The following is a 13972-nucleotide window of genomic DNA, read 5'->3' as shown; positions in this document are numbered from 1 at the left end:
ATACCAAGTTCTTCTTTAGCCCAAGCACATACATAACATTCTTCAAGGTGAGTGGAGCCCCATGCTTTGTCTAAAAATTAATTATGCCAAATCCAGTGACACTATACTCTCCGTCGTCACCCATCTCGATATGCATCTAGAGATCTTTCTCCTCCAGGGCACTAAATAACTCTTTGTCGCCAATCATGTTGAATGAAGTTCCACTATCTAAGTACCATACACTTCCTATCATTGATGACACCATGCACGCAATGAGGGAAAAATACAAATCGAATTGAGAGGCCAAAGCCTCACCCGCTGCTCCTCCTGAGGACTTCTTCTTGGACTTCTTGAGTGGACAATTTTTTCAAAATGACCTAGCTCATGACAATGACAACACTTAAATTTCGTCATGTCTTTCGTCTTACCTCCATGATAAGTATTCGATTTGAAATGGGAAGCTTTCCCTTTCTCCTTCTTTGCCTTAATCGCTAAGGCATTGTTCTCTTCATCATCAGTCTTTGATGAAGATCCATCCCTAGTGTATCTCCTGATCTCCTCCTGCATCAAATCTGACCATAGTCGTTCCCAATCTGGGAGCTTCTCCCGACCATTGATAGTCCTAATAACTATGCAAACTCTTTGAGAGTCCTAGAAGAGCAAGACTCACCATATCATCCTCGGCAACCGTGATTCCAACACTTCCATGTTCATCACGACACTGAGTGAACTTGGTCAAGTATTTTGGAATTGTCTCGCCTTTCTCCTTTTTGATTTTTTGAAGTTTGTCCTTCAATGCCAATTTCCTTTGATCACTGCTATTCTGATACAAGTCCGTCAATGCTTTCCACATAGCATATGAAGTTTCCTTATGATGGAGACTCGAGATAATGTGGTCTCGAACTCCCTTAAAGATTATCCGCCTCACCTTCGCTACACACTTCTTCCATTGGGTCAGATTTTGTGCATATGATGTTGTTGGTTTACGAATTTCTTAATCAACGAATTCCTTCAATATCCTCTAGCACAGCCTCCATTTTGTCCCTCCATGCTATAAAATTTGAATTTCCTTCCAAGGCATACTCGAGCCGCAAATCGTAGAACGTCATCTGTCGATCCTGAAGTACGTATTGCAAACTCGAATTTCACCTATAACCAAAAACTCAAAACTTCGAAATATCCTCTAGTATACCGCTCTCAGCTCTGATACCATGTAGAAAATCTTGTAGATTCACAGGCTCGTGCAATGTACTAAATCACATGACAAGAATCTACTTCTACTTTCAACCAGCGCAAGCCAATAGATCAATGAAAACAATATGAACAAGAACAAGATAAATCAATGGCACATAACACAAGATGTATCTGGGGAAAGCCACTGCTCAAAACCCCGTTATCTATAATATTGCATAAATAAGAAATATGAGTGAAAATACAAAGCTTGTTCTCACTAGAACAATTCCGCACAAGTATGCTCAATTCTCTCAATTCACAAGCTCGCTCTTGGCTAACACTTAGCTAATTCTGCAGCTATCCAAGCCCCTAATCTCTTGTGTTATTCCTATGATGAATAATATGTATTGAAAGGGACTTCGTACTTTCAAAACTGTACAATCCAAACATAGGATCAATCTCTGATGCATACATGATATTTACACTATAGTAAATAATACAACTGATAGTACACTGTCACTGCACTCTAGTCTCAACTAGGTCTTTCTGAGAATCGACATGCATGAGTTTCTAATGAGGGAATCTTTAGCTAACTAGAGTGACACTTGTGGATGCACTAGTGCACCAACTAACTATTAACTCTCTATTAGTTCTTCAAACGTTTAGGAACTAATTTAACTCAACTTAACTCAATAAACTGAGTGATCTAATTTCCAACTCAATTTAAACTCATATTAAACCCCTTAAACTTAGGGAGAACATATACATGACTAAAAAAAAAAACCAACTCGAAATTCCTAAGCTAATTCAGTTAATTAAACTTAATTAACTATTTACAAGTTTCTATGAGAATAGAATTTGATTTTAATTCTCAGTTTAATTCAAGAACAAATTAAACTGAAATTTCTTGTTGCCATTTCTCAACATCATGCCACTCATGTAACAATCATGTAGCAGACCTGTAGCAATTTGTTTTCGAGATTTTCTTTTCCTAGATTCACTCCAAATTCATGGGAGAAGTAAATTTATAGCTCATGAAGGATTTGAGGCCACTTTGGTTGAGCTAAGGTTTGGTTAAGTCGTCACTTAGCTCTTACATTGCTTGCTTCTTGAATGTTGATTTCTAAAATTAATCTAGATTTCTTTTCTGCAATTTACTTCAAGCAAAGTGTGTTTTCCTTCTTGCAAAATTAATCTAGGACTTTTCTTCCCTACAAAATCGAATATATTTCTTTTAATGCCATTTATTTTCCCGCAATATAGATTATATTTGCTTAGTTGTCATTATACTCCACATTTCTGCAAATATAATAGATTTCTTTCATGCCATTTACTTTCCAAGTAGAATAGATTTTCTTATTGTTATTTAGGATTGACGGCTTACCTAAGATCTTTTCTCATTTGAAGTTGTTCCATTGCCTCCTTTCACTTTCATCAAAGGGAATCAAACTAGGAAGAGGAAGGTGTCTACTACACATACATTGTCGACCCCTCTTAAGTTTATACAAACCTCCAGTTGATTATTTAGGTTGATAGCCTTAGGAGTTGCAATATCTTTGTTGCAATTTTGAGGCTCATCAAGAGGTATGACATGTCACAAAAATTGTTGGCACCGAAACAAGAAAAGAAAAAAACCCCCTATATTGGTTGGAAAATGTTGCGGGACATCCATTATTTGGCTTAGCCTAATGGGCTAACTATAGTAAATAACATTTACATTGTTGAAATTTGGTACCGGAGGACAGGTGGTTCCCTAAGGCTTTGATCTTTGGCCTAGGGAAAAGTGTCCAAAAGAATTTAATTTTTCTCCTAAAGTGACTTTATAATTTTTATAAAGTCAAATCTAATTTAAAAATGACTTTAAGTGATAAAATTACTAAAGTCTAATTTTAAAGTGACTTTAATAAAATCAATGTAAAATTAGAAAGGAAAAGTGACTTTGGAAATAAATGACTAAGTGGGTCTTTATTAAAGTGGGGTGAATTAAAAAATAGAAAGTGAGATTTAAATGAGCATTTAATCTCAGCCCTACATCTCAATCTATTTCAGCCATTGGATTTAGAGATCACCCAAAAGTCACTTAGGATTAGATTAAAGGAGGAAAAGGTCATTAATTATTTTATGAGCAGATTGAGAGAAGGAGAGCAAGAGAGCAAGGGAGATTTCTGGACAGGGAGGAGAAGGAGACAAGAACTTGGCACACATTCCAAGGCAGTGGTTTAGCAAATCCGTACAGCTGAGTTAACACACAGTGAAAGGCAGATTTTGGCACAATTTTCTAGAAATCTATACAGCTGTTTGCACAGAAATCAAAGAGAAGTTTGCACAGAAATCGAGGAGCAGTTTGCTGGCACATTTTCCAAGGAAATCCGTACAGCGTATCACTATTTTTTTGCACGCAAATCGAGGTCCGTACAATGTATTTATTGCAGGCCGTACAACAGCATTTAAGGCTAAAAGTGGACACAAAAATCAAGGAGGCCGTACAACATTTATTATTTTTTCCAGTTGGCTATGAGGCACGGAAAACGAGATAAGTTGTAAAATTTGCTTGTTGACTTTTTGCTGAATATTTCTCACTGTAAAAGCATTTTTCAGAGATAAGAAAGAGCTCTCGCACTGGTTTTCCCCAAGAGTTGTAGGGGGTTTTTCCAGGGTCACCTTGACCAAAAATCACTGTGTTTAAATGTGTTGCATGGCTGTTTGTATGTGCTGATTTTTATATTTCTGCATTTTCCAGCGTTCTGTAAAATTTCCAGAATTTGTGTTTTCAGCAAAAATTTATTTTCCAATGTTGAATGTATGGATATGTGAATGAACATTTAACTATTTTGGAGAAATAAGGTGAAACTGAAAACTGGGATGAGAAATGAAATTTTTTTACATGGTATCAGAGCTTGAGTGCTGAAGTGCAGTTTGGGACAGCAAGGAGGAAAATTACAGCCTGCTGATTTTTCACTCAGAAAATTACAGCAAGCTGATTTTTCATAAACAGTGGTTTTATCTTTACTACAGCGGTACTAATTTTCATTTTTAGGACAGCAGGATGTCATTGGGATTGAGGGTGGAGGATAGGTTGGATGGACATACAAATTACAGTATCTTTGAGGAGGCAGAAGTCTGGGACATCATGGTGCATACCACACAGAACCTTGTTGTTGTGCCTACTGACGCTACTCAGTTGGCTGAATATAATAAAATAAACAACAAAGGTAACAGACTGATTCTAGACGGAGTCAAAAACCATTGCATTCCTCATGTGAGAAGAAAGAGAATGCCCATGAGATGTGGACAACATTGTCCAATCTCTACCAGAGTACCAATGAGAACCGGATAATGGTCCTGAAGGAGACGCTGAAGACCATTAAGATGGGCAATGATAGTGCAGCTAGATATCTCACAAAGATTACTAATGTGAGAGATGAGTTGGCAGCAGTTGGAGATGACATTTTACCCACTGAGTTGGTTCGGATTGCAGTGAATGGTCTCCCCCGTTCATGGATGAACTTTGCTGATGGAGTTTGTGCACGTGAGACCCTTCCCACATGGGAGAGGTTTTGGGATGATTGCATTCAGACAAAGATCAGGAAAGGTCAGCTTGGGGCAGCCAAGCCAGTGGAGCAGAATGAGGATGTAGCACTATCGGCAGGAGGCAAGAAAGGCAAAGGGAAGAAGCAGGCTTCCACAAGCAATGGTGGGGGCAAAGGCAAAGGTAAAGGTAAACAGGGTAACACACAGAAGGACTATTCCAAGGTGAAGTGTTGGAATTGTCAAAAGATGGGACACTATGCAGTTGTGTGTTTAAGAAGAAGAAGAAGAAGGGGAAGAACCAGAGCGTGGCAGCTTCAGCAGAGGTTGAGGACATTGTAGTTCGTTTTGACTGGGAGTTTGGGTTCACTGCGTATGAGTCCTCTAGTGAAAGATCACATGCCACACAGGTTCAGAGGGAGTATGTTTTTCCCTCGATTAGCGGAGCATCTTCGGGTATCTGGTATGTGGACAGTGGGGCTTCACGTCACATGACAGAAGTCTGTGAGTACTTCTCAGAGCTTTCAGAGAGTGGCACTGATATAGAGGTAGTACTCGGTGATGAAAGAGTTGTTAGAGCAGTTGGGGTGGGGACACCGACATTTCAGAGGGAGTCCAAACGTCCCTTGAAGGTGTTAGATGTTCTTTATGTGCAAAGAATGAGGAAGAACCTCATATCCGTCTCAGCTTTGGAGGACAGAGGATATGAGGTACTGTTTAGAGGAGGACAGGTGTTGATGTATCCCAGGGGCACTCCAGCTGATTCAGCTAGAGTGATAGGTGTACGCCATGCAAAGGTGTACAAGTTTGCATTCTAGTCCCTTTTGGCATTTAGCAGTAGTACCGACAGCAGAGCTAGCAGTTCTGAGCTGTGTGAGATTTGGCACCGCAGGATGGGACATATGTATCATGGAGCCTTGAGGACTTTGCGGGAGATCACTACAAGTGTGCCAGATTTCAGTACTGATCACTTTGATACTTGCAAAGGATGTGTGATGGGCAAATTTGCCAAATCCCCTTTTCCCAGCAGTGATAACAGAGCGACTGGGATACTTGATTTGATTCATTCCGATGTGAGCCGTCGGATGTCTCATGTTTCCTTGAGTGGATATGAGTACTATGTTTTATTCATTGATGATCACTCCAAAAGGACCTAGATTTATTTCTTGAAGACCAAGAGTGAGGTCTTCAAGCGGTTTCAGGAGTTCAGAGCTCTTGTGAAGACACAGACAGGTCGGAAGATCACGTCCCAGAGGTCGAACAATGGGGGAGAGTACACCCTTGGAGAGTTTGTTGACTATTGTGCGGAAGCAGGCATTAGGAAGGAGTTCACTGTTCCTTACAACCCCCAGCGGAACGGGGTTGCAGAGAGGAAGAACAGATCCATCGTAGGGGCTGCTAAAGCCATGTTACATGATCAGGGGTTGCCATTGTTCTTATGGGAAGAGCCCTGCAACACAACTGTTTATTTGCAGAACAGGAGTTTGCATCGTGTCTTGGGGCACATGACTCCGGAGGAGGCTTTTTCTGGGAAGAACCCTGATATTGGTCATCTTCGTATCTTTGGATGCATTACATATTCCTACATACCCAAGGAGAAGAGGACCAAACTAGAGCCCACCGCAGAGAAGGGTATCTTTGTGGGCTACAGTGAGACCTCAAAGGCCTTTCGGATTTACATTTCTGCACAGAGGAAAGTTGTTGTCAGACGGCATGTGAAGTTCGAGGAGGACAGGGCCTTTAGGAGGTCACGGGAGTTAGAGTATCTGGATCAGCGAGACCCTCAGCAGCAGTTGAGTTAGTCGTAGGGATCAGGAGGATCCGGAGGTACATCTATGAGGATGTCAGGTCTGTTAGTGAACAGTGGCTCGCCGAGCCAGAGGGGTGGTGCTCCGGGCAGTGTGCAGAGCAGTTCACTAGGGAGTCCACTGATGGATGGTTCACACGGTACCTCAGCTTCTACAGGTTCAGGGGCAGGCAAGAGGACAACAGACAGACAGTCAGGAGTTCAGGCTCCTGATGATGATGAGGAGGAGTTTCATTCTCCAATGGGAGAAGTGCGCTCAGGGAAGAGGAAGCCCAAGTGGCTTCAGGACACCTTGAGAGATGCCACATCTGTTGCTGAGCCTAAGAGGCCGGTCAAATTGAGTAGACCACCTGAGAGGTTTTGTAGCTATATGGCAATGGTTACCAGCATCCTTGACTCTGAGCCTTCTAGCTATGAGGAGGCAGCTAGCCAGCAAGTCTGGAGAGAGGCCATGCAGGAGAAGTATTCTTATATCATGAAGAATGATGTTTGGGAGGTGGTGCCGAGGCCTGAGGGAAAATCCGTGGTTACTTCCAAATGGCTTTACAAGGTAAAGCATGCTGCAGATGGCAGCATTAAAAAATTCAAAGCGAGGTTTGTGGCTAGAGGGTTCTCCCAGGTAGAGGGAGTTGATTATGAGGAGATCTTCGCTTCCATGACTTGATATACTTCGATATGCTCCATTATATTGATAGCAGCAGAGATGGGTTGGAAGATCCACCAGATGGATGTGAAGACTGCATTTCTCAATGGCTTCATACAGGAGGAGGTGTACATTGAACAGCGACAGGGCTTTGAGGTGCATGGGAAGGAGTCCCATGTGTGCAGACTGAAGAAGGCCCTTTATGGCCTGAAGCAAGCTCCCAGAGCTTGGTACTCCAGGATAGATACATACTTGCAGGGGTTGGGTTTCACAAAGAGTGAGGCAGATCTGAACCTTTACTTTATTGTGATAGGTGAGGAGCTTCTCATTCTGGTGTTGTATGTGGATGACTTGGTCATTATAGGTGCAGAGAGACTCATAGAGCACTGCAAGAGAGATCTTGCGGCGAAGTTTGAGATGAAGGACATCGGCTTGATGCATTACTTTTTGGGTTTGGAGGTGTGGCAGGATGAGGGGCATTTCTTCCTGAGGCCAGGGAAGTATATTGTGGATATCCTTGGCAAATTCCACATGGAATATTGTAAACCCATGTCGACACCGACAATCACCAACTGGAAGAAGCTTCATGATTTGGATTCCGAGTTGGTGGATCCCACATTGTACAGGCAGCTGATTGGTTCCTTGATGTATTTGGTCAACACTAGACCAGATATTTGTTTTGCAGTCAACACGATGAGTCAGTTTATGTGTGAGCCTAGGAAGATTCACTGGGTGGCTGCAAAACACATTTTGCGGTACTTGCAGGGGACAATGGATTATGGTCTGGACTACAGGCAGGGGGATGGAGTGAGATTGGCAGGTTATACTGATTCTTATTGGGCAGGTTGTGCTTCTGATAGGAAGAGCACTTTAGGGCGTTGTTTTGGGTTGGGTTTAACAGTAGTGTCATGGTTCAGCCGGAAGCAACAGTCAGTAGCATTGAGTTCAACGGAAGCAGAGTATATGACAGCCAGTCTAGCTAGTTGTGAGGCCATCTGGCTTCGCAAAATGTTGTTTGGTTTATTTGGTCAGCGGTTGAGACCTTCAGTGATTTACTGTGATAATCAGAGTTGCATTAAACTCACGGAGAATCCAGTATTTCATGACAGGTCAAAGCATATCGGGATCAAATATCATTTCATCAGAGACTGTGTTCAAAAGGGCGTTGTGAAACTTGAGTATATTCCCACTGATGAGTAGGTTGCAGATATTCTTACCAAAGCCTTACCATGGGGCAAGCATGATTACTTCAGAGACAAGATGGGTGTGATGAGAAACACCTTCCTCGGTAAGAGGGAGTGTTGAAATTTGGTACCGGAGGACAGGTGGTTCCCTAAGGCTTTGATCTTTGGCCTAGGGAAAAGCGTCCAAAAGTATTTAATTTTTCTCCTAAAGTGACTTTATAATTTTTATAAAGTCAAATCTAATCTAAAAGTGACTTTAAGTGATAAAGTTACTAAAGTCTAATTTTAAATTGACTTTAATAAAGTCAATGTAAAATTAGAAAGGAAAAGTGACTTTGGAAATAAATGACTAAGTGGGTCTTTATTAAAGTGGGGTGAATTAAAAAATAGAAAGTGAGATTTAAATGAGCATTTAATCTCAGCCCTAGATCTCAATCTATTTCAGCCATTGGATTTAAGGATCACCCAAAAGTCACTTAGAGTTAGATTAAAGGAGGAAAAGGTCATTCATTCTTTCATGAGCAGATTGAGAGAAGGAGAGCAAGAGAGCAAGGGAGATTTCTGGACAAAGAGGAGAAGGAGATAGCAGCTTGGCACACATTCCAAGGCAACAGTTTAGCAAATTCGTATAGCTGAGTTAGCACACAGTGAAAGACATATTTTGGCACGATTTTCTAGAAATCTGTACTGCTGTTTGCACAGAAATCGAGGAGCAATTTGCTGGCACATTTTCCAAGGAAATTTGTACAGCGTATTATTGTTTTTCTGCATGCAAATCGAGGTCTGTACAACGTATTTATTGCAGGCCGTACAACAGCGTTTAACGCTGAAAGTGGGCACGAAAATCGAGGAGGCCATATACCATTTATTGCTGTCCTGTTTTACTGTTTGCTAGTATTTTCCAGTTGGTTGTGAGGCACGGAAAACGAGATAAGTTGTAAAATTTGCTTGTTGATTTTTTGCTGAATATTTCTCACTGTAAAAACATTTTTCAGAAATAAGAAAGAGCTCTCGAACCGGTTTTCCCCAAGAGTTGTAGGGGGTTTTTCCAAGGTCACCTTGACAAAAAATCACTATGTTTAAATATGTTGAATGGTTGTTTGTATGTGCTGATTTTTATATTTCTGCATTTTCCAGCATTCCGTAAAATTTCCAGAATTTGTGTTTTCAGCAAAAATTTATTTTTCAGTGTTGAATGTATGGATATGGGAATGTGCATTTAACTATTTTGGAGAGATAAGGTGAAACTGAAAACCGAGGTGGGAAATGAGAAAATTTTACATACATTTGTGGAAGATGTGATTTCATATTCGTTTTAAATAGTGGCCAAATTCCAAGAACAAATAATAATTTACTATCCACATTTTTTAGTTTCATTAATCATAAACTTTGTTATTTACTAATTAAGTCCAAGTCAAAATATTTGGACAAGTTTCCCAAAACACTTATTATTTTGATCTATTTTCAGCCCCACTTCCGAATTATATAATGCTTTAATGTCCACCATTTTGTGAGTTTAATAGCGCTTCCACACGTCTCGCTAGATGGGTAAAGTGAATTTAATATCCATGAAATCATGGTCTACATAAAGATAAACCACATAGCCATGTGTCAACAATACATCTATTGTTTTGTCATGTAATCATGGTTATCTAACAAGATAGCCTTCAGCCATGAAAGTTGCTATTGAGGCAATGACAACCTTTGCCAGAGAGAATGGAAATGGGTGCATTGAGATTCAAGGAGGAGAGGTATGACATGTCGCAAAAATTGTTGGCACCGAAACAAGAAAATAAAAACTCAATTAGCTTTTTAAATTTGATTTCTATGGGTTGGGCCCCTATATTGGTTATCATATGATGTGAGACATCCATTGTGTGGCTTAGCTCGTTGGGCTAACTCTGGTAAATAATATTTATATTTGTGGGAGATATGATTTCAAGTCCACTTTAAATAGTGACCAAATTCATCAAAAACTTTGTTATCTACTAATTAAGTCCAATTCAAAATATTTGAACAACTTTCATGAAACAATTATAATTTTGATTTGTTTTCAACCCCACTTCCAAATTATATAGCGCTTTAATGTCCACAATTTTGTGGGTTTCAATAGATATTCCACAATACTCTTCACCCGCATTACATGCCATAGATTGACAAATACTTAGCATATTTGCAAGTTCTTGTTTGCGGATGTGGAAACTTCAAAGTGGTTTCTTTGAATTTCATAGTCTCAAAACATTAATATGAATATATTTCAGCCAATGAAGTAAATCTTATTGGAAGGAAATGAGAAAAATAAATGTTTATCTCATAAGCATAAATTTCACAAATAAAATTAACCGAGTAAAAACATGAAAATTACATTTCAACATATTGTCTTCTTTGAGTGTTCACATAGTGAATAGCTCCTTTTTCTATTAACCATTGTGAATGGGTAACTTGTTGGAGTATTTTGGGTGATACCCAAGGTCAAACCTAGTGGTTTCCATTATAACAACAAGAGTATATCCAACAGCCCATAACCCAAATATACAAAGAGTTTCATGTATCCCAAATCCGCTTAGTAATATGAATATATTTCTGCCAATGAAATAAACTTATTACCACACGAGAACAAAAATAAAAGCTTGTCTCATAAACATAAAATTCACACAAATTTTTAACAAGTAAAAACATGAAAATTACATTTGGACATATTGTCTTCTTTCACATAGTGAATAACTCTTTATTTTTTTACAATGGAGAATAGGTAGTAATTTGGGCAAGGCCCATATCAAACCTAGCAGCTGCCACTATAACGCCAAGAGTATATCTAATAGCACATAAGCTAGATATACCAAGAATTTATCACTTATCAAGAGTTGGGACTCCACAAGGGTGAAAGAGCCTATCATGGAGTCTTATCACAATGATCCAAAGAACTCCTTGAGTCTTATCACAATGATCCAAAGATGTTAAACACACCTGGGCAACCAGAAAATATGAAAGATAAAACATGCAAGTACAATTTTTATTAACAACTGATATACATTTATAGTACATTGTTGCGACCGTTAGGTTTTACATCCCAAGGTCTCTTGGACTACTTAGTCTATTCAGCTTCCACACTAACCCATTTAGGATTAGGTGTCCAACATTCCCCCCCTTAATCCGAAGGGTTATGTATGAGTCCAAGAAGAGAGCTGAAATACAAAATGTGGAAAAATGCATGGCAGCACTAGGTTGAATGTGCTCTCTGAAATGTTGGTATAAAGGGCGGTGGTTTAAGGATGACCACCAACACTGGAATGCTTAGTGAAGTTCCCGGAACTCTTCCAAAACTGGCAAGACGCTGGAGTCTTCTGCTAGAGGAAGTGCTCCTATTGTTTTGAAGAGGGAAACCTTCAACCAATAAAGGGAGGTCTCACCCCACATAAAAGGGAGAACTTCAACCTGAAAATGGAAGTCCAACCTGTGATGGTTTCAGGATGACCAACAACTCTGGAATGCTTAATGCAATTCCTGGAATTCTTCCAAATCTGGTAGGAAGCTGGTGTCTTCTGCTAGAGGAAGTGTTCTCAATTTTGTTCCTGGAATTCTTACAAAACTGGCAAGAAGCTGAAGTCTTCTGCTAGAGAAGTGTCCCAGATTGCCAACTGAAGGCATGTTCACGGGCATCTTTGTTGTTGGCTACAACTCTGAAACTGGTGTGGCAGGTTGTGGCTCAGGCTCGCTTGATGTGGCTTTGAAGCTTGTAGATGACCATCATTTCCCCCTCTGTCAGATACAAGGTGAGATGATGGAGAAAACTCAACTGCAAGACCGTTCAATACTCTGGAACAAATTCTGACATGTGCTTGGAATATCTTCTTGGCTGTTGATGCCCATTGCCAAGAAGCGATCCATCCAAGATGAATCTTTGTTCTTGCAGGACGTTTGTTTTTGAAGCATTTGTTTGAAGAATGACTGGTTTTATGACAGTGCTTACATGGATGAAGATCAAAACAGTGATCTTTCAAATGACCAACTCGGTCACAGTGTTGGCATTTTACAATTGTTGTTGTGGAAGAGAGGCAGAGTCTGGAACAACTGGAGGTGAACTGTCATGAGGAGTAGGTGAACTGTCATGAATGAATCCAGCACTCTGAAACTGAATGGGCTTTGAGTAGTCTGGAATATGAAAGGACAAGTCCTTGTCATAGCCAAGACCAGTTCTGTGCTTGTTGTGGACAAGCTGTTTCCAAGGTTTGATGATGGGCTTGGGAAGTGCAGACTGAGTTTCTGCATCTGCATGTACAACTGCTGCTTTATTTGAATGCACTGTAACATTATTGACTTGCTGCTGATGGGTGGTTGTCTCAAAGTTCTGAACAGATTCAGAATGATGACTCCACTGCTGTAATTCTTCTTGTTGTAGCTGAGATTCAAGCTGCAAAAAATCAATCTTTTCCTGTGCATTTTGTAGACATGTCTGAATTTCTGATAGAGATCCTATGCTGATTTGTAATGTGTCATCAACAGTAGATTGTATAAGAGTTTTCATGAACTCTAATACTTCACTAATTCTAGCCATTTTTCTTCAATGTCAGATTTACACTTAAAAATTGATCACAATTATTACTTAATGCAGAAAAGTAATATCCACTTACAGTACACAGCAATATCTTGTATAAATGTGCAGCAAATGAATCACGGAATCAATGCATATATATGTAGACAGAAACTATAATGGGTTTTAAATACAATGCCACAATTGGGGCAACAGAAACTGCAAACTTGCTTGAATCCTTCAAATACTCCTTCACTTTCTCGGCCAGTGGAAAAGAATAGTCAAGTTCAATAGCGACTGTAACCATTCATGATAACATGTGGAACAGCTACAATTGTGGGATTACAGATTCCCAGAGAAAGAATTGTACATAATCTCATAATCTTATGTGGAACAATGCAGATATATAAACCAAGTCAACATTGCAATTTCAAGGGTTTCATAGTATAAATTCTCCACCTGCTGATATAACTACCGACTAAAGACACTTGACTCACTACTCAACGCACATACCAGAAAACAAACCCGTCTTGTGGTAATGATATTAAAAGCTCTTGGTCGCTTTGCCTTTAGTATAAGATGAGAAATGCTACCAAAAATAAAAAAAACTTTGATATCCAATGCACCACATAAAAATTCAATGCGCCATGGCAGATTCAAACTTCATTGTGGACTCTGCAAGTTGTTACTTCTCTCCCCTTATAAACAACAAATATTTTCAGCGGGCAGCGATGAGTCGCTGTAGAAAATACAAAGTTGGCCTATGCAGGTCACGAACCAACTCTAGAAAGATTGCTTCAGGCCTGGAACCAATTGTCTTCTCAAATTAAAGCCACAGGACTGAAACGAAGTTTCTGAAAATGAACATGCAAGAACTCCTCGACTTCAATCACCAAAATCATTTAACCAATTCAACTTGGCATCTCTAAAAGAGTCTGCTACAGCAAAGATAATATGGACTTGTGGAAAATACAACTCATTGTTTGATGCATTCGACCTTCCAACAGTAATTTATCAGCCACCAAAGTATGCACTCGGCCTTTATTGATGGAACCCTAAACCCGTGATTTGTCTCAAGATGGATTTTGTTCTCAAGCTGACACCACGAATCTCCAACTTCGGCCTCT

This window comes from Pinus tabuliformis, chromosome X (assembly GCF_031772625.1).
Source record: "Pinus tabuliformis cultivar Carrire ecotype Pingquan chromosome X, CPIR1, whole genome shotgun sequence".
NCBI classification, from domain to species: Eukaryota; Viridiplantae; Streptophyta; class Pinopsida; order Pinales; family Pinaceae; genus Pinus; species Pinus tabuliformis.
This window is presented reverse-complemented; position numbering follows the sequence as displayed.